This window comes from Anolis sagrei, chromosome 1 (assembly GCF_037176765.1).
Source record: "Anolis sagrei isolate rAnoSag1 chromosome 1, rAnoSag1.mat, whole genome shotgun sequence".
NCBI lineage: Eukaryota > Metazoa > Chordata > Lepidosauria > Squamata > Dactyloidae > Anolis > Anolis sagrei.
Genome location: NC_090021.1, coordinates 323,585,722 through 323,610,726, shown reverse-complemented (window position 1 = coordinate 323,610,726; position 25,005 = coordinate 323,585,722). Strand labels below are relative to the sequence as shown.

General features: G+C 37.3%; 1 protein-coding gene across 6 annotated transcripts in view; it reads right to left on the bottom strand.

The window, feature by feature from the left end:
* PPP2R5C (protein phosphatase 2 regulatory subunit B'gamma) overlaps positions 1–25,005 on the bottom strand; it is an 89,138-nt gene that overhangs the window by 25,294 nt on the left and 38,839 nt on the right. The window contains exon 1 of one of the 6 annotated variants that reach the window (XM_060755248.2): positions 5,916–5,938. The exons of the other annotated variants lie outside the window; for them this stretch is intronic. The gene's annotated coding sequence lies outside the window, so the exon portion shown is untranslated. Of the gene's footprint in view, positions 1–5,915; positions 5,939–25,005 lie in introns of those variants that run through there. 6 annotated transcript variants of the gene reach the window in all.

Sequence of the window (25,005 nt, the reverse complement as noted above, 5' to 3'; positions counted from 1 at the left end):
TTATGCTTCTGGGGAAAAATCCCTTTCAAGTTCAGGATACACATAAATTATTTATGTACACATGTAGGATCAGCTCTATCAGCAGTCACAAAAAGTCAGTCATTTCAGTGGCAGAGATGAAGACAAATGAAGGCATGAAGCCAGACAGCTACCCTCAAGGGTACCAGGAGAAAGGCGCAATATAAATTAAGTAAACAAAGTGAAATGTAGCATGATGTTCTATCACTAAGTGTTGAAATAAAACTCAGCTATCATTGGAACATGTTTGCTGAAAGAGGATGGAGTGCAATGTTATATTTTCTTTTAATTCAAGGAGTCAAACAGCTGGAGTCATATGTATGAATGAAGACATAACAAAGAGTTTTTAAGATTACAAACAGGTGAAGAGCATATTTAAGTACATGTCTCCTTATAGAGCTAATTGTACGTTAAACCCTGATTGATCTTTTCATTCTTACTTTTAAAAAAATAGCAAGATGTCTAAGAAACTCTGAAATTGTATAACTCACTATTATCTTGACACTCAGCTGAAGTAGCGGTTTCCTGTATGAGCTACTGCACTGTGGGGATGGTGATGGGTCAAGCAGATAGTTTAACAGCTACAGTGATTGGTTTCAAAATTAGTTGTCTATTACGCCTAAAATTCTATACTCTTGGTATAGATTTATGGGAAGGGTGGGAAAGCTGCAACTTCACTTGACACATCGATACATTTACAACTGGCAGGATATCACTGATGATAATCAAAGGAACTGGATATGGAAACCTGTTATACCAGAGTTTTGTATTTAAGCATGTACAAAATGACTGGCAAACTAGTTATGTAAATGACGGCGTTCCCACTGTTGCAATTGGCTAAGCCTTCTTCTATTCTGTGCTTCAATTAATCTAAAACTTTCTTTCGAAAAGCTACTCCAAACCTGCCTTTCAAAAATCCATGCACTTGAAAACTGCTAATATTTGCTTGCCCTAAGGTCTTGTGCAGTAGCGTAAGATGATATTCTAAAAAGGCAAGTAGCAAACTGAATGATATTCAAGTAATGTTATGTATACTGTAAGACATAGGTATGCTGGAAACCTCTGCTAATATACTGTTTTGAAAATTAGTTCTGTTTTATTATTGGTTTTAATTGTTATTAACCGCTAGCAAAGGTATGTAAATACTTGAAGATAAGGAAATACAGCTGATTCCCCCTTTAAACTTAAATCCACTCCTGGTTTCCCCTTAAACTACCTTAATTTCATCAGCTAGGTTGTCCTGTAAGGCAAACTGATCCCTACCCTCATTCTGAAATCCACAATCTTCTAGAAACCTAAACCTTTTTGCTGCTATTCACACTCTTCTACTGGCATACGGCAACGTCAAGGCCAGTGGTTCTCAATCTGTGGGTCCCCAGATGTTTTGGCCTTCAACTCCCAGAAATCCTAACAGCTGGTAAATTGGCTGGGATTTCTGAGAGTTGTAGGACAAAATACCTGGGGACCCACAGGTTGAGAACACTGTCTAAAGCGAACCTATCACAAGGTTTTCCTGGCAAGGTTTATTCAAAAGGAGTTTGCACATGCCTTCCTCTGAATTGAAAGAAAATGACCTGCCAAAGATAGCTGTATATAATCAAAGTATCACACAGTTGGAAGGGAGTCATAGAGCTGGGAAAGCTGGAGGAATGATGGAGGTTTGTATGTACATAACTTTGGAGTTGTGTCTGTCGCTAAGGGGAGAATGGACTTTTGTCTGCAGTAAACAGGAGGTAGCTGGATTTCTGCAAAGACTAGGGGTGGTGTTGAATCGCAACAATGATTCTATTTATGGACTACAAGAGACATAGCCTTATGCAGATTTGGGCAACTCTGTCCAACTTTGATAGACCTTTATCTTGAAAACTTTGATGCCTCAAACAGTTTTGCTAGGTTTGGTGCATCTGATAGTTGCTATAATTAGCAGCCAACTCAAAACCTTTTCTAAATTGATAGACTGAAGGATGTACCAGTAAACCCAAATCTACTTTTTCCCATTTCTATTTTGAAATGTGAACTGCTTTTCTAGGTCAGATTATGGTCCATCTAGCTCTTCATCGTTCTTCATAAACACAAACAAAACATGATACTAGTGTGTACCCCTTATTTTGACTCTAACACTGGTATTTCCAAAGAATAATTCATTCTAAATATACAAAATGTTCTACTTCACCATCACTGAGTATAAATGCTCTCAAGTGTGTGGGTGGAAACACTGGAACTTCCCAATGTCCATGAATTCATCAAACACTAATAATCTACCTAAACCAACAGCCATCACAATTTTTGGTGGCAATTCTATGAACAAACTATATGCTGTGTGAAGTATTTCCTCTTGCCTTTTATGAAAGAATCACCCATAAAAGTTCATTGGGAATCCACAAGCCACAAAATATACCCCATCTCAGGACATGCCATGTTTCATGTATACATACACCTAGAGCTCTCAATATATATTACTATTTCACTCATAATACCTAACTGTGAAATATTAGTGTCAGCTACAAATAAAACTAGTGAGTTTTCACTTCTATGTAACTTTAACATAAAATAAACATAATAAAATATTAGCTAGTTATTTATATTGTACAATACATACATATAGCGCTTTACAATAAAGAGGCCTTTTGCTACAAAAGTGGAATGCAGTTAATATATTCAGGCAGTCCACGGGTAACAACATTCAACTTATAAAGAACTCATAGTAAAGAACAGGGGTGAGACAACAGGAAATGTGAAAAATCTACCCCTCAAAAGGGAAATTTACTCCTGGAATAGTTATCATGGGGGAAAGGTGTCTCAACTGAAGCTTTATCACCAATCCTTGTTTCCACAACAAGCAGGTTTTTTTTTTCCAAAATTCAATCTCACAGGGACAGAAAGTGAGTTGAAATCTTCTAAATAGGGGCACAGACAGCAAAAGAAACACCACAGGGGTATTAACCTTTTTCTATGCTGGTGGTTCTCAAAGTGTGCTCTGTGGAGTCCTTGGGACTCCACAAAGCACTGAGGGGCTCTGAGCTTCTCCCCCCTCCAATTACCTGCTCCTCCCCTCCCTCACATTCACCAAAAGTCTTTTCAACCTGCCTCCCTCGCCACAAAAAGTCTTTTCCCCTTAGCCCCCTTGACGCCAAAAGCTTTTTCTCCTTGCCTTTCTTGCTACCCAGATCCTTTCGCCCTCATCTTGCTTGTTTTCAAAATCCTGTTTTTCCCTCCCCCTGCTGAAGGGGTGCTTGAGCTTTTCCTGCATGGCAGAAAGGGGTTGGACTAGATGGCCCGTGGGGTTGCTTCTATTACTTTCACTATTATTATTATATAGGCTGAATGGCCATTAGTTGGGGAGCTTTGGTTGTGCTTTTCTTGCATGGCAGAAGGGAGTTGGACTGGATGGCACCTGGCATCTTTCATTGAAACTATGTTAAGTTTATGTTGGTCAAAAAGTTTGCTCATGCTTGAATATATATATGTGTGTGTGTGTATGTATATAGTATATAATATATAATATATAAACATTTCTTCGGGCCCCACAAGAAACTACAGCTTCAAAAAGGGCGCCATGGCTGAAAAGGTTTGAGAATCCCTGCTCTATGCTATTCAAAGCTAATATAATAAATATTTGGCTGGAGTTACAAATTCATCTTGAACCTACAGAACCTATCTGTTTGTAACTTTGGGATTGCCTGTATTTAGGTTTTCCTCCCAGTGAGGACAAGAATTAAGCAACAGGCTTCATATAGCATAAGCTTTGATCTGGCAGAAATCAGAAGGAAAAATCCACAAATTTACAAAACCCTCCCCGAAGCATCACTATTGTGGCATATTTCATATGCTTTATTAAAAAGGTAAACTACTTTCACTGTTTGCAGAAAACCCAACAACTATTTAATATATATCCTGATTAATTCTACAAATTCAGGACAGGTAGTAGTACACTAATGAAAGGTATTACAAACAGGTATTGCTTAATTCCAGTAGACAACTGTTTGCATACTCTAGTAAAGTCTATAGATGACAAACAGTTGGATTACAGGCTTATTACAGTACATGTGAAAACAATTTTAAGTAGAAGACTAAACTGATAAGAAAGAATGAGCAGGTGCTTCTTCACAACTTTCATTTCAGCCAATATCTCTGGAAAAATATTTTGAAAAATTAAAAAAAGAGAAGTCTGCACTTTTTTAAAAGTAAGGAAGTCAGTTTTTCATTGTTGAAACCTTTCTATTTAAACATGCTTTATGTTACTGAAATTCCTCAAGAATTTAAGTTATTTGTGTACTTTGGTTTCGCCCATAACATGTGCAACCAATTAGCTGTATGATCCATTAGCAAAATAAATTATTGAGCAACCAAAAAGTAATTAAAAGCTTGTATACAGAATGGGAAATTATCTCTTGTATTTTGCATCTTTGTAATTCTAAGCCACATCTTCAAAATAAATGAAATCAACTTAATACAGGAATATAGCCAAACAAGCTCAGTTTATAAAGTGAAATTCAATTACAGCTTTCGTCAGTGTTACTAGGAGACCAGTGATAGCAAAGAGCTTGGTAACCACAAAGAAGGTGCTAAATGAGGGCTATTTATGAGCAGAGCATCCTTCTTATGACAGCTGGCAGGCTGAAAACCAAGATTTAGTCATTCTGAGATCCCAAATAAAAAGACACACTAGCAACACCTCATAGCATCAAATTATTTCAATTTATGAGTTTAAGTGTGAGTATTCACATTTAAATTTCTGTAATGTTTAAGCTTAGGGGGGTTGCTATGATTTGCCTATATCCTATAACATGTTTGTCATTTTAAACTCAATTTAAACTCAAAATATGTTAAGAAAACATATTTTACCTGCAGCATAAATAGTTTGTTTTAGAAGTCTAGCTAATAGATTGTGATGACAAACCACATCTTGAGATGATGATAAAAAAGGCCACGATCAGACAGAAAAATATCAAAAGTTACTACTAGCTTTTGTTCTAGGCTATCACACAGCAAGCTTCACTATTAAATTGGCTGAATTCCTGCTGTCCCTAGACAATCAGCAAACTCCTGAGCGTATGACACCTATTTATTCCACAATTCACCCTTCTCTTTAACCACAATGACTGTCTGAACACAAGGAAAGTTAAACTGCATGAAGGGATTAACTAATCCTTGGCTAAATGATTTTGAGACTGCATAGGATGACATACAAATTATTCCACGTTGTTTAAAATCCATTATAGGGTGAAAGAGAGAGGCAACAAGGAAGCCATATTTTCTTTTAAAGCCATATATTCTTTTAAAGTTATCTTAAGAGTCGGAAGAATTGAGGTGAAGCAGAATTCTTTACCATTCACTTTTTTCTTTCTTCCTGTATGTTTTTAAAAAAATCTTTTGTCTGCTGAAAAAGTCAGTGGAGTTTCAAAAGCCTGCATAATGTGTTTTGTGCATTTTGATTAGCCAGTAAAGATTTATCTCTCCTCTAGATTTTAGATACTTTCTTGATTTGAAGACACTAGCTAAATAACAGGAGGATCCTAAAAAAGAGTAGGATTAAAGACTTGGACTTAACTCTCTGAGGTTCCTACATCCAACAAAGGCAAAAATTTCATTCGGATTATAGTATTTATACAGAATTTAAGGGATTTTCCAAATATATAGGCTTAAGAAATCCAGTGTTCTGTTCTTAGCCTAAGGAAAGGAGACACCCTGGACCCCAAGACAGCTATTTTGCTGCTGCTAATTTCCTTTGTCTCAGTCCTCACATGATCAAAAAGGAGGGAAAATAGTTTCTGCCTGCATTGTGAGCCCTTCAGACCAACTGAGCTACAGCAGAGACAACATGTGATACAAAATATAAGCTTGTGACCCCAATACCATCATTTTGTTATTTTTTATATGTTTTTAAGCATTTTTACCTGCTGAAGAAGCCAGTGAAGCTTCAAAAGCCTGACTGCTATGTTTTGAGCATGTTGGTCAGTCAACAAAGATATTTTGTGGATTTTCTTTTCTTTTGGCTTAAACAGGGATTATGGTGGTGATGATGATGGTTTTATTCATTTATATCCCATCTTTCTCCTGCTAATGGGATTCAAATCAACTAACAACATAAGAAAAACAGTACAAGTTTAAAATACTATAAAATCAAAATTAAAAGTATAAATATAATATTAAAAAGAAAACTGTTTTTAAATTAGAAGATTAACTATTAACAATATTAAAATAATTTTGAAACCATTAAAAAATCTTCAAAAACAGCCCAACCTTCATAAATGTATGAAGGCCTGGTGGAAAAGAATTGTATTTCCCTGCCATTAGAAAGATAATAAAGATGTGGCTATTTTAGCCTCCCTGAGGACAGAGTTCCAAAGTCTGGGATCAGTCACTGAGAAGGCCTTCTCTCTTGTTCCTACCCAACAGGCCTAAAAATTGGTAGTACAGAGAGAAGGGCCTTTCCAAGCAATCTCAGAGCCCTAATGATAAGGAGATAATCTGGACCCAAGGCATATATTGCATTATATTTCAAAAAGCCGGCATTGTGCCTGGAAACACACAGGCTACTGATATAAGGAATTGTGTATTCCATGTAGGCACCCCCAGTTAAAAATCCGACTGAAGCACTTTGAGTCAACTAAAATTTCTCAGTGCTTTTCAAAGACAGCCCCACATTAAAAGCACAGAGAGACGACTAGGAAGGATGCCATGGTCAAGAGCATTGGAAGTTATTGAGAGGTCCAGCAGAACCAACAGCGACAAATTCCGCCCTGTCCCCATTCAGTTCCCTACATTGGTAATCCATCAAGTCAACTGTAGCTGCATTTGACCCATCACCAAGTCTGACACCAGACTGAAATGGATCTATACAATCTACCTCATTCAGGAATTCCAGGAATTGAGAAGCCACTACTTTGCCCAAATTGGAGACTGGTCGCTAGTTTCTAATACAGTTGAACCCAGAGAAGGTTTCTTCAGAAGAGGTTTTGCCACATCTCCTTCAGACAATGTGTTACCTTGTTGCAAAAAGGCAACTTTTTAGCATTTCCCATACTCACGAAGCTAATTCACCTTTGGACTGTTTAATGTAGCCCACAGATGTCTGCTGTGAAAAATTAAATAGTAGAGTGGTGAAACTGGCAGGTTTTTATTTCATTCATCACATATTAAATTGATACCTTAAATACTTTGATGATCTATAATAGTTAGTCGAAACATTCCTATTTAACAGCAAAGCACTGACACTGGATGGTTTTGTTGTATCACATACATAGTAAAAACTAAAGGAATGCTCAGAGAAATATAATTTCAAAAGAATAATTATATAATAATAATAATAATAATAATAATAATAATAATAATAATAAAAATTTATAACCCACCCTATCTCCCCGAGTGGACTCAGGGTGGTGTACACAAATTATACAAATATGTGAAATTGCCTCAGGAAAAAGTAACAAAAAACTCTAACCTTTATTTGAAAATGTTAAAAGATGGCAGATTACATAATTAAACAGAATACAGTGGATGGAAAAACTAGTCTAATAAGGGAAAGAAGAAAACTGTATAATGCCAAATATATGCCTTAAAGCAGACCAGACACTGTATACATAAAAAGTGTATTTAATTTTATCCTGCCTTTCTTCTAACATACGGGAAAGCATATCAGTAACTAAGAAGTTGTGTTTCCTAAACTCCAATGTCTTTGAAGACTGCACTCATCATTTCCCAGGCAAGCCTTTATCACCTTTAATTTAGCAGTGACCTCTGGAAATGATAAAGAGCACACTCTACCTCCTTTGGTATGGACAACCCAATTTACCGGTAGGAAAGTAATGAAATAGTCATGCAACAGAATGTTTTCATTTCAATAGATAGCTTAAAGGCAAAGGACAACAAAATTATCATGTCCTCTTGTTGTTGTGTGCCTCCAAGTCATTTTTGACTTATGGTGATCCTAAGGCAAACCTATCGTGCATGACCAGCTTAAGGCAAAAGCAGAAATGGACCCCTTCCCTACATATTCCCACAATAGCACTCTCAAAAAGGTTTTCCACTATTAAACTAATCAGATAGTATTCCAATGGACTAAGTTATCATTTCATTTATCAAGAAAATGCGTATGTACACTGGCATGGGACTACTTGTTAAGAGAAAATGGCTAATATACAAATGCACCACTTAGAATACTACAGCTTCTCAAGGACAACAGCTTCTTGGTTGTGCAGGTGCTTTGATTTCAAACAGGATTAAACTGGAATATACGTATGTAGCTCCTTATCTGCTTAAATGCAGGACAAATTCTAGCATTTTGAATTCAGCATCTGTTGTTCATTAATATGCATACTTCATTGACAACAAGCCTAGCGCTGTACTATTTCCCACCTCCAAGCCCAGGAAAGGGACTAAATGGAATTACTAGTGGAATGAAGTTCCCTTCTTCTATACCCTACATAGCTTCCAGTCCTTCCTCTGCTAGCCTTCAACAAGCTAGAATTTTTCTTTCTGGGGGGAGTGTGTGTGTGTGTGGGGGGGGGGAGGGGGGAGATAATTATAAGGCTTCAGTTATTTCCTTCAAAACAGTAACCATGTTGATCATGCAGTAAGACACAACAAAAACCCCAAATTCAAAAGTGATACCTTTATTGACAAATCAGTGAAGGTCTGAGGATGAAACCATTGAAGCTTTGAAAGCTTTGCATGATATAATCTGTACATTTTGATAGGCCAATAAAGGTATCACTGTTTTGTGGATTCTGTTAAAAATATTCACCTTCGACATTTTCCTAGGTGGTCAATATATATCTAGCATTAACTGTATAGACCACTATCACTGACATGCCTAAAGTCATATTTAAGAAAATTATCAATATAGTATTTTGTTTACCCAGCCAATAAGGATACTGGCAGTCTCCAAGTTACAAACAAGATTGTTTATGTAGGTTTGTTCTTAAGTTGAATTTGTATGTAAGTCGAGACAGATATATTTTTGAAGTTTACCACCAGCCAAATACACACACACACACACACACACACTTTGCATAGCATAGGAAAGGGTTCACACCCCTGTGGTGCTTGTTTTGCTGTCTGTACCCCTGTTCAGAAGATTTCGCAGCACTTTCTGTCCCTGTGATAACTGGACTTGGAAAAGAATGGCTTGTTTTGGAAACAAGGATTGGTCATAAAGCTTGAGTTGAGACACCTTTCCCCCCATGATAACTCTTCCAGGCGTAAATCTCCCTTCCTATGCATAGATTTCTCTCACTTCCTGTTGTCTCACCCCTGTTCTTAACTATGAATCATTTGTAAGTAAGATGTTTGTAACTTGTGGAATGCCTGTACAAGTATCATGTTTCTGTTACACCTGTATATTGGTGATCTGTTTACACTTCTTATAAGCGACTCTATGTATAGTTTGGAAAAACATCTTACAAAGAAACTTAATGACCAAGATGACTACTTCTGATTTTCATGTAATACTTAAAATACATCAATGCACTGAAATCTACCACCAGAAGTAAAAAAATCTTGCACTGAATTAATTACACTGCATTGAGGGTTCAATCCCATTCTAATCATAAAGAAATACAACTAGGCTTCAATAGACCTTTGCCTTACCTACTGTACCACCTAAATTTAATCAGACATCAGAGCAATATATTCTCAGATCAATTCCAGCCAGCCTTCTACCCGTTAATTGAATCTACATCCCATGAGAAGTAATCTAGTAATATCATATTTATTGTCAATTCCTCTGGTCTCCATTTTGGGACTTTTCTTTGCTGTAAATCAATGACTACAGAATGTGGTTTTACTTGGGACTTCTCTACTGCCATTTTATATACCTTTTCACCAAGGGTGGACAACTGCATAGAGGACCGAATGCTTACTCCAATATGCACCCAAAGAGAGCTGCACTGTGCCACCAATCCCCAAACTGGCTTTCTTTTTCTGCCACACCAGGGATTGGTGCATAATAAAGCAACACTGCTGTAACTGAGGGGCATCTTATCTGGTATTTTGAGGTAAGAGCACACAAATGGAGGGTGGTGATGGTGTCAAAGTATATGTGGTTGCATTTGTGGGAAATCCAAGGAAGGAAACCCAAAGCTACAAAAAAGGGACTGGAGCCATATGGTATTCACAAGCTTCACTTTCCAAAGCCTAGTTCTTACCCGATGAAGCATTTTGGAGAACTTAAAAGCTTGCATACTTTTATTAATTTGGATGGCCCCAATAAAGGTATTACCTAAATCTGGGTTTATGTTTTACTCTTGGACCAACATGGCTGATTTTTATTTGATGAAGACAGTGATATATCAACGCAAATATAGTCAGTCCTCTATATGCATCCACAAATCCCACCAACTGCAGCTTGAAAAATTGTTCTCCCCTCAAAATCCAAAAGGCAAACCCCAATTTTGCTTTTTTTTTTTTGGTAAGGGATGCCATTTTTACTGTGCCACTGTATGTAATGGGAGTTGAGCATCCATGGATTTTGATATCCACGGGGTTCCTGGAACAAAACCCGAGGGGATATCAAGGTCCAACATTTCTCAATCTCAAACTGATGCCTGAGTCAAACAATAAAAGATAAGGTTCAAGCATCAACACTGATTTCATATTTCAAGTGTAAGCTTTACTTTTTGGTTTAAATTTTTAATTTATAATATTAAGTATTTTTTCAATTGCAGTTTTGAGCTTCACAAATCATCACACAGACCAAAAGAGTTATGGATTTATACAACTTATAAACAATGCACATTTAATTACACATAGCAAATGAAAACTGTATTTTTAAAACTGAGGAATAGATTATTCATCCATGACTCTAAACACATGCAACTTAAAGTGGTGGACCACAGATGGCCATGAACCATCAAACCATGAGCCATCAGTTACTAGCCCTTGGAGAATTTTTAGGAGAGAAAGAAACAACAGTAACCAAGTAGTGGAAATATGGATTCCCTCCCCTCAATTATTTTCTTCAAAAGAGTAATCATGTTGGTCATGTCATTATCAGACAGATTCTACAAATCTCCTGATTTCTCTTCTACTCTTATACTGTGTCCAATTCTGGGCACCACAATTGAAGGGAGATGTTGACAAGCTGGAATGTGACTAAAATGATCAAGGGTCTGGAGAACAAGCCCTATGAGGAGCGACTTAAAGAGCTGGGCATGTTTAGCCTGCAAAACAGAAGGCTGAGAGACATGATAGCCATGTATAAATATTTGAGAGGAAGTCATAGGGAGGAGGGAGCAAGCTTGTTTTCTGCTGCCCTGGAGACTAGGACGCAATGGAAAAATGGCTTCAAACTATAAGAAAAGAGATTCCATCTGAACATTAGGAGATGTTCAGCAATGGACAGCAATGGACTCTCTGCCCCAGAGTGTGGTGGTGGCTCCTTCTTTGGAAGCTTTTAAACAGAGGCTGGATGGCCATCTGTGGGGGTGTGTGCATGCTTTGAATGAAATTTTCCTGCTTCTTGGCAGGGGGTTAGACTAGATAGCCCACGAAGTCTATTCCAACTCTATGATTCTATGATTCTTCAAAAAATCTGTCAAATATAAAGCACAATAATGGAGGCAGATACAGTTCTCCAGATGAGCCATGTTTTAGATTTCATAATTTTAAGAAGTTGCACCTGTAAAACTTTTACTTTGTTGTTTTGATTATTTCTCTTCCACAAACATATAACAAAGACGGAAATTACAAATAACAAGTGAATTATTGAAGAGATAGATAATGAATACACAAATTACAAATAAAGAAGAAATTGATTACTGGATAGGGAGATTGACCAATGTATGGGTATTTGAATTTCACTTAGTAAGCAAAAAATGTTTCACGATAATTTCCCCCACCAGAAGTCATAGTCAGGAAAGCCAGACAATCAGATATAACATTCCTAGCTATACTATAAGTTCACATAATTCTCACTAACTGTGGGAGTGGACAAGGGCAAGCACCATTGCCTAGATTAACCCTGGAGGCCTCCCAAGAATTCTGTCCCCAAAAGCAATAACAAGCTAGTTATATGCTTGTTAACACTAAGTAAGAACTCACGGCTGTACTGCCTACAGAGAAAATTAATTTGCACTGTTTTTCCACTCAAATGCGATCTTCTAAAAGAAAATTTAAATCAGCTTCAGGCTTTTGCTTTCAAGCTTAATTCATGAATTGAACGATTGGTATACGAATCATCTTGAGTTATGTACTCCAAGATACTATCCAAGCCAATTGGTAATGTCATTTTTCCTAGATCAGCATATTTTTAAAATGAGCATATGTGGCTTAAAATACAGTTTCAATAAGGAAAATGGTAATTGTTAGCCTGTGAAACACTAGCCCCTTATGATACAGATGAACTGCACTGCAAGCTTTAAAGAGGCAATGGAACACCTTTAGAAAATGAATTATTGTATTGTAATATAAAGAGAGACAAATTCCATGGTCAATCAAGAGAATTTTCCTGATTCTTATTAAGCATCAAGGAAAAATATATGAGTAAGCTTTTTCATATCAACCTGGAGCATTTTCCAGACACTGTATTTTAATTTGAGAGAAATTAAACCCAAAGATATAGTACATAGCAAATTCAGCATTTTTGGCAACCTGTGGCTGTAAATTCCCAAGTAAATTACATTTTCCTCATCCATATACATTAGTGTGTTTTTGCAACTGATTTTAATCTGGCCATTGTTCTACCTACACGCAACCTCCTAATCACATTGTTCTAAAAATAATGAGTCACAGCATAAAAATGATGTGATTTTAAAAAGGAAACATACACTTTAGATATAGATGATAAAAATGTTGTAGGTATACACAGGAGGTTGCTTTTAATAGTGATGTATGTCTGGCTTAGAACAATATGGAAACTAAGATGTTACGCTTTTGTAAGCTACAAAGTCGATGAGACATACTGTTTTGTATGTAAATGTACATGTGTCAAATGGCCTCTTTGAATCATCTGCCTACCATGCATACATTTTTCTAGGACTGAAACCTCAAATCCCCAGAATGGTGTCAATCATGGGTACACCACTGACCTTCAAGAGGCCCTGATCTGGACTGCCCACACCTCTTATTTCTGTATCTCTAATCCGTGATTGTAGAAAAGGGGTTCTTCCTCTTCTTGCCACGTTGCAATCAGTACTGTCAATGAAGGCTTTTGAAAAGCATTATTACACCAGGAGGTGAAATTTCATTTTATTGGAAGGAAACATTAGCTTTCTCTTACTAGCAGCATTACACACTCACTCATACAACAGCGAAGATTTTGAAAAGTCTCAACTGACATCAATGCTGGCTTTTACAAAGCAAAAACATAATGAGTGAGGTGGGGGTTTGACAAAATCTTACTGAAGAATAGGACGGAGGTGACAGTGATAGTATCTGATTGTGGAATTCTCCTCCATAATAGGCTGCATTTCCTTTCCCCTGCTCTCTTTCTATTGGAAGGTAAAGACATGGGTATTTAAATGGGTTTTTAGTGATTATCTGCTTGTGCAAAAGGGTCTGCAAATGGCATGTGTATAGTATAGTGGACCACTGGTATGTATTCGGATTTAGTTCCAAGACCTCTGCCTGTGGTTATCAAAACATTATATATAATGGTTCAAGTCCCATTATATACGGTATAATGAGGAGGTAAAACAGTCTTATAGAACTGGGTTGTTGTAGGTTTTTTGGGCTGTATGGTCATGTTCTAGAAGCATTTTCTCCTGATATTTTGGGTGCATCTTTGGCAGAGGTTGTGATGTCTGTTGGTAACTAGGAAAATTATGTTTATGTATCTGTGGATAGTCCAGGGTGGGAGAAAGAACTCTTGTCTGTTGGAGCTAGGTGTGAATGTTTCAATTGGCCACCTTGATTAGCATTTGATGGCTTGACAGTTTTTAGATGTGGTTTGTTCCTGCCTGGGGGAATCCTTTGTTGAGAGGTGATTAGCTGTCCCCAATTGTTTCTTGTCTTGAGTTCCCCCCTGTGTTTGAGTGTTGTCTTTATATACCGTTATAATTTTAGAGTTTCTTAATACTGGTAGCCAGATTTTGTTCATTTTCATGGTTTCTTCCTTTCTGTTGAAATTGTCCACATGCTTATGGATTTCAATGGCTTCTCTGTGTCGTCTGGCATGGTGGCTGTTAGAGTGGTTCAGCATTTCTGTGCTCTCAAATAATATGCTGCGTCCAGGTTGGTTCATCAGGTGCTCTGCTATGGCTGACTTCTCTGGTTGAAGTAGTCAGCAGTGCCTTTCATGTTCCTTGATTTTTGTTTGGGTGCTGCATTTGGTGATCCCTATGTACCCAGTGATTACGGGCATTCAAGCCTTCAACAATACAAGTCTTATAGAAAATGACAAAATCAAGTTGGCAGTGGTGATATCTTCAAGCTGTGGATGTGAATGCAGAATCCATTGCCATAGAGGGCAGACTGGAGTATTCTGAAAGAGCAGTTTATTTAACTGTTTTTTAAAAAAACTGTCATCATTGTATTTTAGCCATTTTTTGTTTTGAATCCTGTTTGGTGGGGGGGGGGGGAGCATCATATACATTAATATACTTTAAATAAATAAAAAACTGGGTCAATCAACTACTGGTAGTTGACTGAGGACAAAGTACAGAATTAGCAGAATTCTGACAAACAGATAAGTTGGAATACACTGCTACAAAATGTAATTACAGCCAGTAAACTAAAATGCTTTAATGCAATAGAATTTCACACAACATACTTACAAGTGATTATGATTTTATGAAATTTTCACATTCAGCTGCTGTGATAAATTATCTCTTACTGGGAAGTCACAGTGAGGAATGGACTATTGCTTTCATGTTCTGTGAGATTTCTGGAGGAATCTTACTGGCCAATTTAGGATGCAGAATGTTTTGCCATGAGTTCTCCAGCATGGGCATAAAATATTACATACCTCTTTTGAAATAACTTTTATTTATTTAAAAGCAAAGTGCGTTAGTATCCTGAAAGGTCAGCCACAAAACCCCTGAAAATAATTTTACTAGCTATGAAGCACCCAGTAAACTAGCTCCTATTGATAGATCCTGTAATGAGTTCCTCCATCCAATAAGTCACTGTGCTGCTATAATTCGGGAAAGGTGTTTTTAGATGGCAAAATAAAGGACAAATGGATTTATCAACATATGTTAAGATCAATAGATCTTAACTTCAGAGATAATGGAAAGTGGAAGGGAAGAATTGTAAAGAATTTAGCTATACTATGTTAATTAATTACAGGATGATCATTCAGAGACAATGTTGATGCAGCTAGCATGCCATCTAAAACTAAAATTATGAAAAGTAAATAGGATAGTTATAGCACAAAACATATACATGACTCAGAACTCTAGCTATGAAAACACCCTGAATATTTGGACATTTAACAGGAAAAGTTATATTCCTTAAGAACATTTGAGGAATTGACATTAAACAATTCTGAATCTTAATTGCTCGTGTGGGAATAATACTATTGTAATTTTTAGTTTCACACCAAGATGGACTTCCTAAGAAGGATTTCTGCATTTCTCCCTCGGGGCATGTAATTTAGCTACATGCCCTAAAGGCCCCACAAGGAAACACTAAACAAATCAATTATTACTCTTTCAAGTGTAGAAATTCCCAAATTGTCCAGAGGCTCTAAAAATAAGCTATATGGTTTTGCTGGACTCACCACTACTGCACAAGCACACTAAAAAATACAAATAGGGAGAACAAGGATTATCCTTATTAGTGTTGCTCAATGAACAAATATGGAGTGTTATTTTAAGATACTTTTAAGATATAAAATGGTAGGTGATTTGTTCAAAACTAGACTTAAATTAACCAGGATCAAATGGCAAAAAAGGCTTTTGACTTTTATTATATGTTAATGGGACCTGGTGACTACATAAAAAGGACTGAAGACAATGGAAAAAGAGAGACTATTAATGAATAGCGCATGGGATTACTTATGGTGAAAGAGCATTTTTACATTTCTGCTAACTTGTGGGAATATTGTTTCAAGATGTCTCTGTGGCATACCATCACCATGGAAACCGTAACATATATGAAATCCAAAGGGCTGCTTTTCCTACGTATGGAAGAACTGTGGTAAGGTAGAAATCTGATTTTGTGATAAGAGAGAATGTACTTGCTTATGCCATATGCAGTATTTCAGGAAAAGATATATGCAAATAATCCTTGATTAAGAAAATACTGCTATACTGCGGAATAGATAAGACACAACCGTATTGTTATTGGTTCTGTAAACCTAGTATTTCTATTTGGCTGGAGACAAAGATCAATTATCAAGTTTACAAAGCTCAGTGTATTATACTTAATTTCAAACTCAGAATTTTAGAATAGCCCCAAACAACCAAAAGCACCCCACAATGTACAAGTGCCTGAAACTACAGCAAACTTCCTAATCAGGATCATTTTATAGATTTCCAGTACAGAGATTAGGGTGGTATTGATAGATTTATAGCACATAAAGAACAGTGAGGATGTCTCTTGTATATATATGAATTGAAAAACCAATGAACATGGTGGCTATACCTACAAGGGGAAAGAGACTTGGCGTGCTTACTCATTACATTACACTTTTTAAAAAAAGATAAACCATTTTATCACAGAAGCATGCTTCCTCTCTAAGGAACGTTATTGTTCTCCAGAAGAACTGATCCACCATTAATTATCACTATCAGGAAACACAAATGTTCTTTAAATGCCTTTGAACCAATCAGGATAGGCACAGGTCAAATCTTGTAGACACTTCCATATTTTCAGGAACACTATAAACTAGCAACCTTCAAATTTAACTAACTACACATTTATCTGTAAAGTATGTGACAAGCAAACCACCCTGGGCGAAACACCGCTAAGCACAGAGGCCATTTATCCAGGTCAGTGACTTCTTATAGAAATTTTGAAGAAGGCACTGAGTGAAAACTATTTTTGCTAGAAGAAATAAAATATGAAGCCCATCAAACAAAATTATTGATGCTATTGTTATGTTACTTGATCAAACAAATAATCAAATTTTAGATCTCCAGTTCAAAACTAAAAAAAAGGGAGCAGTGAGATAAAAACATTTTAGCAACCATATCCATACCACATTGCTATTTGTACCTGAACAGATGGTCTGCATATTTGTTCTTTCAATTCCTCAAAGCTAGAAAGCATATGGTAGCTTTTTTGACTTGTCATTTTATTATCTCTTTAGTAACATTATAGAAAAAGTTCCATATTTTTGCTGTAGAGGTCTCAGTTAATTGAAATAATAAGAGAGAAGGAGCACAAGCAGGGCTATAAGCATCACTAGATAGCTGAGCTTCCTGGACTATGATCACCTGTGAGAGGCTGCTGTATGGCCACAATGCGAATCTCTTTCATGGAGCACAGAATACTTGCATGGCACAGCAAGTCATAGGTGATACATTTTATAGTCCCTAGCTGTAATATATGAAAAACACAGCCAGCTAAGAATAAACAAACCTAAACATATAATATACATGGAAATAATACCCATCAGCAAAGCTACTCATGTAGTAAATGTTCAGATCATTGTATATACATATATCAGAATTTTCAGTGATTGTAAAATATATCCTTTACTTGGACTATGCAATATCAGCATGAAAGGTAAAAAATAGCATTCTGCTGTTCTCTCTCTATACACTGTCACATATCATTATTTTCAATACTATGTTCATACCGATTACAACATTCTCCTCCTATCCAGTTCTGCTTCTCTAGGAGCCCCTCTGATATTTCCACTTTAATACTTTAGTCATTGTCTCATGCTTAATATGTTTAAAACCAAACCTTTCAGCCTTTTCCCAAAATCCTCTTCTCCCATTCACTGACATCAACCCCACCTGACTGGTTTCTTTGCCACCTGCATCATCCAGCATAAATTCATGCCCTTTACTCATTGCAATATTACAAAACACAATGAAACCTTTATGCAAATATCTTTTGCCTTGGAAATTGCTATTTTCTCCTGTTGTTTCCCATGTATCTCTCTGCTAGGGCTGTGCACCGTTCCGTTTTTCAAAACAGGTTCCAGATGATTTGGGCACAAGATCGCTCGTAACGGCATGGGCAATGTGGCCATGTTTTTTTCAACCGCAACAAACACACAGTGGCTAAAAATGGTCGCTTTCATTTCTTTCGACTACACATGGAGAGTGGAGTAGCAGCAGCACACGTGGGCTTTCCTGTGAGCCCTAATGTCTGAGCAAATCAGAAGAAGCTGCTCATGTGTCGTTTAGTCAAGCTGGTCTAAATACCGGGGCGAAGTTGCATCTCTCATTGTCACTGCTTTGAATTGCTTTTTGCCTCAATTCCTTTCCTTTAGCAATTTAATCACATTTTCTTAGTTTAATATATTTGTCCTTTTTCAAAATATTTTCAAAATATTTTGCTAGGGCAGTGAGGATGGGTGGGGGAAGGTTGTGAAAGGGCATTTTTGGGGGTTATGAAAATATTGGTTTGGTTTAGTGAAGGGACCCCTCTGAGCCCATTTAAGTTGTTTGTTGTTCATCTCTTTGACTCCTGTATTTTTCTTGTGGCTGCTCTGTGTGCGTGCTCCTTCTCTCATACAAGAAGCCTGAGCCTATACCCCCCCCCCCCAACACACACACACAATATAAAGGGACAGATTTAAGAAAGCTTAAGGTACAATCAGAGCATCAAGAAAGGTGATATTATTATTATTTGAAACACAACAAGATGAGTCCACAACAGACACTCTGCTGGCTGTTGTAGTGGATCACCCGTTGGACATTTCCCAAGTGTCTAGGACTGTGTGATGTATCAGTGACTGATGCATGCAGATCCCAGTAAAGTGGCTTTCTGCAGCTGGCAGATGGTAATTTTGTCAGCGCCGATTGTGTTTAAGTGCAGGCCAAGGTCTTTAGGCACTGCACCCAGTGTGCCGATCACCACTGGGACCACCATGACTGGCTTGTGCCAGAGGCTTTGCAGTGCGATTTTTAAATACTCATATCGTGTCAGTTTTTCCAGTTGTTTCTCTCCAATCCTGCTGTCACCTGAGATTGCAACATCGACAATCCATACTTTGTTTTGTTAACACGATTGTGAGGTCAGGAGTATAGTGCTCCAAAACTCTGTCTCCCAGAATTACATAGCAATGAACCAGGGCAATTAAAGTGGTGTTAAGCTGCATTCATTCCAAACATAATTACATCCCAAGGAAGCTGGGGCAGGATAAACAGGAGAGTCTCCTTGAGGGAAGAGTTATCAATTTCTATGGTTTTCCTTTCCATTGCTTGGAAGCTTTTGTGTTTTTTTAAGGTAAAGGTTAAAGGCAAGGTTTTTTCCTGACATTAAGTCGTGTCTGTCTCTGGGGGTTGAACACCTTCAAGGTCATGTAGCCGGTATGACTGCATGGAGTACCGTTACCTTCCCATTAGAGTGGTACTTATTGATCTACTCACATTTGCATATTTTCAAACTGCTAGGTTGGCAGAAGCTGAGCCTGACATCAGGAGCTCACCCCACTCCCTGGTTTCGAACCTGCGACCTTTCAGTCAGCAAGTATTGTTTAAAAAGAGATTCTAATTACACAGGAACAATAATGTGAACCTTATTGGACACATTACAAAGAGTGCACTTTTTGCTGGACCTGTCCCAACTTACAAACAAATTCAACTTAAGAACAAACCAAGATAACTTATCTTGTTTGAAACTTGGGAGCTGCCTCTACTTTCTCAGCTTCAAGGGAAGACCAAGGTAAATCCTATCTGAAGTAATCCTGCAAGGAAACCCTGTGATAGGTTAGCTTTAAGACCACCCTAAGCTAGAAATCACTTAACGCTCCACACAACAAGTAACAACAAAGGCTTTTGATAAGACTCGCATATCTTGTTTTGGAAAAAAATAAGAAAACAAAGACAAAAAAACAAAAACAAAATGGGCTGTGGTTATAGAAGGTCCTGCAGGGGATGATGTGACCTTTCAGCCCCTGACAATTGGCCATTCTGATGTTCAGGAATATATTAATAAACTGTCTCCTGCCACACATTGCTGAGGCCCAGTCTGTGTATATGTGTTTTCTGTGGGTATGTGTGTGTATATTTTGTGTACATGTGTATATATGTGTGTGTGTTTGCATGTGTGTGTGTGTATGGTATTTTTTTTTGGCTTTTTAAGTGTCTTCTGCTGTGTTTTTCAATGTTTTTATGATTGATGGTAACTTGTTGGCCTGATAGGTGTATTGTCTCCAAATTTCATGTCAATTCGTCCAGTGTTTCTTGAGTTATGTTAATCCCACAAACGGACATTACATTTTTATTTATATAGAAATGGTCAAAACATATACCACAATATGTATTTGTGAGAGTTAACAGAATTCTATAAGAAAGAAAAAAGACCTACATTTATCTAAAGATCCATGGCTATCCTACCCCAAAATGTTTATCAAATATGACGACCGAAATTACATGCAATTAAAAGGACATCTGCAGGTAAATAGTAAGATGACAATACTACTCCTGTGTACTCAGAAAAGAGATGAAAAAATTATTTTTAAGGAAAATTAAATATTTGGAGTGAACAATACTAGGATCGCAATGGCAGATTCTGTTGCAAATATGGTACTTGAGGGCATGAACTGGGTACAGCTGTGTCCCTCAAATTTCAAGCATAAGAAACATTGTTGTCAATGGGTCACAACAAAACTTAAATAAAAACAGATGAAATGCTCAAAGAATAGAAGACTGAGGCAAAGCAGCTACACTTCTAAAAAAAATACACTATTGGTCAATCAAAGCATGGCAAAAAATGTAATGTTCACAACAGGTAACAATAAACATTTCTGATAATAGATTTGTGCATCTTATTTTACACACTATCTTTTGTGCAGTCATGCTTTTTTGGATGAAAAACAATCAACAACAAAAAGTTAGCAAGTTTTTTTAAGTGCGTTTTTTTGTTTTGTTTTTTTGCATAATGGTCTATGGGTTTTTTTTTGCCTCAGCCAAAATACACAATATACCACGTTCACCAGAAAATCCTTCTCAAACAATAAAACAGTGTGCTGGCTTTTTTCAGTCCATGCATATTTATTCACTTTGAGAGCAGGTAGTATACATGTTTGAAAAGTTCTATCTTGTCACTGATAGAGTGGCAAGTCGCAACCCGCTTGTTTGAGATGGAGTGACGCAAGCTTGGGAACACTGTCTAGAAGAGGATCCATGAGCACAATATTAGTTTTCTTGAAGTACAGAAGAAGCTGAAATTTGCTTAACAACATGTTTCTGTGTACAATTACAATATGAGCTAGCCTGAAGAAAATGTTCAAATAGCTTGTCTACTAGTGGTGCTGAAAAATCCCTGATTTTGCTATTCTTGTTCATGGCTACTCTGTGGCCAGCACAATGCCATTTTGGGGTCTACTGTTGGCTGACCCCTTATTCTGTTTACTCTGCGAAGTTACTCAAATGGGGAGAGGTATTGCCATCTTCATTCAGTAGCGATTCGGCCTCTTGGCTACATATTGGGAAACATTTTTTAAAAAATAAGACAAACCACAAGAGAGGGTTCTGGGAATTGTAGTCACCAGTTGTGTCCATTCTCAGCCAATCAGAGCATGGACACAACCAGGCTTTTTATTGGCCGAGAAAAAAGAAAGAGAAAAACTTCAACTCCCATCATGCTCCGAGAGGAATTAAGACACTTTTCAATGCCTGCCCCATGCAAGTGCTGCTGGAAAAGCGAATTCTCAGCAGGGCCCTCTCTGGAAGAGGAGATTAGAAAACTTTTCAAAGAGACATGAACGGACGCTGCTGCTAGCGGAGAGAGAAAAAGACGCTGCAATAAACCCATCTTCTCCAGAAGCCCCACAGAATACCCCTGCCTCGGGTATAGTGCAGATTTAACTGCATCCTCTCTAGTAACCGATAAAATCCGGCTCCCTTAATCCGTTTTGCCAGGCTTTGCGGCACCCTCCTCCCAGTTCCATTTTCGGAAATTATACAAAACAGACGCCCGGGTATTACAAACCATTTTTGTTCAAACTGATTCGGGTCCAAGCCTAGTGAACACATACTCCACTTCTTATTTAGTCATAATACTGCTTCTAATAGTGAACTGAATGCTGTATATGCATAAACAAAGTGAGACTTCTAGTCATTATTTCATAGAACTGAATAAGTGAAGTGATAAACATATCCAAAACATTATGCCATGTTTACAGCAACTATGATAGCCAATTTTTAATGAATGTCAATTTATTTATTTATTTGCTATATTTATATCCCGCCTTTCTCGACCCCGAAGGGGACTCACGGCAGCTTACAGCATAGGAAATAATTAAATGCCTTAAAAACAATATCCAATTAAATAAACATTTCAATTAAAAATTAAAAAATGAAATTAGAAAACATCAAAACATATATAACATTAAAATTACTACTATAAAACCACGTTATTCACAATTATAGTCCAGGCCACTCCGATAACCATTTCAAGGTCCTGGAGTGGCCTAACCAGTCTCCAGATCTCAACCCCATAGAAAACCTTTGGAGGGAGTTTAAAGTCCATGTTGCCCAGTGACAGCCCTAAAACATCACTGCTTTTGAGGAAATCTACATGGAGGAATGGGTCAACATACCAGCAACACTGTGTGCCAACCTTGTGAGGATTTACAGAAAACGTTTGATCTCTGTCATTGCCAATAAAGGACATATAATAAAATATTGAGATGAATTTTTGTTATGGACCAAATACTTATTTTCCACCGTAATTTGCAAATAAATTCGTTAAAAATCAGACAATGTGATTTTATGGATGTGTTTTCTCATCTTTTCTCTCATAGTTTGGGTCTACCTATGATGTCAATTACAGGCCTCTCTCATCTTTTTAAGTGGGAGAAACTGTATAATTGGTATTTGACTAAATACTCCCCCCCCCCCCCCAACTGTACATACTAGAAGCCAGTGCAGATAGGATTTAGGACCCTTTACTCCAAGAGGTACAAGTCTTGTGGGGAATGTTTGCGTACTATTCCAGGAAGCGTAAGGTAAAACTAGGCAGGATCAAAGCCCCCCCCCCCCCAGAAATCTCATTAAGCCCCCCCCTGCCCCAATGCAGCAATCATCGTATTATTATAACCTCTCAGTACAACTGATTGGAACCTTTTTAAAGTCCAGCTCCTGTATGGATGAAGCATTGGCTGTCACAGCATGAGAAGCTGAAAGTCAGACCTTCCCTCCCAACTTCTGACTCCACCCTTTCAAAATATGTTCCACACCTAAATCTTATCATTTGAAACTCTCAATATTATCATTTAAGGTTGCTATAATCAGACATAATTAATGTAAAATCATGGTATTGTCATTCAAAATGTTTCACCTTTTTCACAGCATGGCTAGGTATGAGTGGCACTTATTATCTTGGGTGCATGGCAGGTACCTATCTTATCTATTTAGTAAATGCCATGTGGTTTTTCTAACTTTCTATCATCTCTGGAAAGTTCTTGTATCCTTACTATTACAGGCAATTATTAGGTTCCCTTTCAGTGGCAGAATATAACCCATATTTGGATTATCAAAAAACCGACCTGGCTTTTTGCCCCTTTCCAGTTTACCTTTCTCCTGTGAGCTGTATTTCTTAATTATTTTTTAAAGAAAAAAATGATAAATGGGCATGATGGCTAATTTTAACAACTCATGATAACTGTTGTGGTACAATCCATAACATTCCTTTAAGAAGATACTGTGCTTATTCCAGTTCCTGTTTAAGGAAATTCTTTGCATTTGTATGAATTCTACTGTCTATTTTTGCTAATGGAAATAATGTTCTAGGTATAAACAATCTTTGGGGGGAGATAAATAGGACAGTTATATTTACAAAGAAATCAGAAACCAACTGACATTTAGCAGATTGTTACTTTCGCCAGACCAAGAAAATGAAATAGTTTTCATACACCTGAAGCTGAATGTGAAAAAGAAAAAATCAGGAAAGTTTTAACAAAATATCTGGAAGTGGAAAAGGGCAAAAAAAGATCATATACAATCTAAAGCAGTGGTTCTTAACCTGTGGGCCGTGAGAACAAAAATCTGGTCTGCAAGCTTTCTTCCTCTTTATTTATTTTTTATTTTCACTCCTTCCGTGCCGCCTGCCACTCCTTCCCTGTCGCTGACCATGGTAAATGTTCTGTATCAGAAACTAGAGCTGATGTGGTCTAGAGAAAGTTAAAAAGGTACACTTAGCAATGTCATTAGTTTGGAGTCTAATCTAATCACTGGCCTGTCTAGCTGCTGAAACATCTTCCATGGAGGTGTTTCACAAAAGCATGGGACTATGTGGCAAAAAATTTAAAATCTTCCTCTTCTCTTTCCATCTACTCTGAATTCTGTTCTCCTAAAGTCCTAGTAAAGACTCACCACATACACCTGCACATCTATTCCAATACCAACAATTTTGCCAGCAGATTCAATTCTCAGTAATCTTAAATGTAGAATAAGGATCATGGTACTTATACAAGTATTTGTACTCATTCCTACTGAAACCAACCGCAGCAGAAGAGTTTTTAAATAATTCTGCTTACAAAGTAATACACGAGACCACAGAAATCTTTGTGCACCATGCTGCTCTAGTTTTAAAAAATGGTTGGCAACTGGTTGCAAGACTGTGGAACGTTTTAAAATATTGAGTATATTGGTATATTGGGGGGGGGGGGATAAAAAGAAGTACAATAAAGAAGAAATTTGGTGTTAATATCTATGGTGGAAATCTCTTATGCATCACTTCTTTTGGAGAAAGTATCTACCCAATTAAATGTATAGAAAGGAGACATAATAAACACATTTACCTTATGCTGAAAATTTGAGAAGTAAGATACTGCATGGCTAGAGCAGAAAAACCGACTTGTGGGATAACTAGAACTGGAAGCTGTGGATGAAATCCCTGGATGTCTACTGACAGAATAACAGAAGGGTTAACCTATCCCTCCCATGCCTACATCCCACAAATCTGCTCTGAGCAATG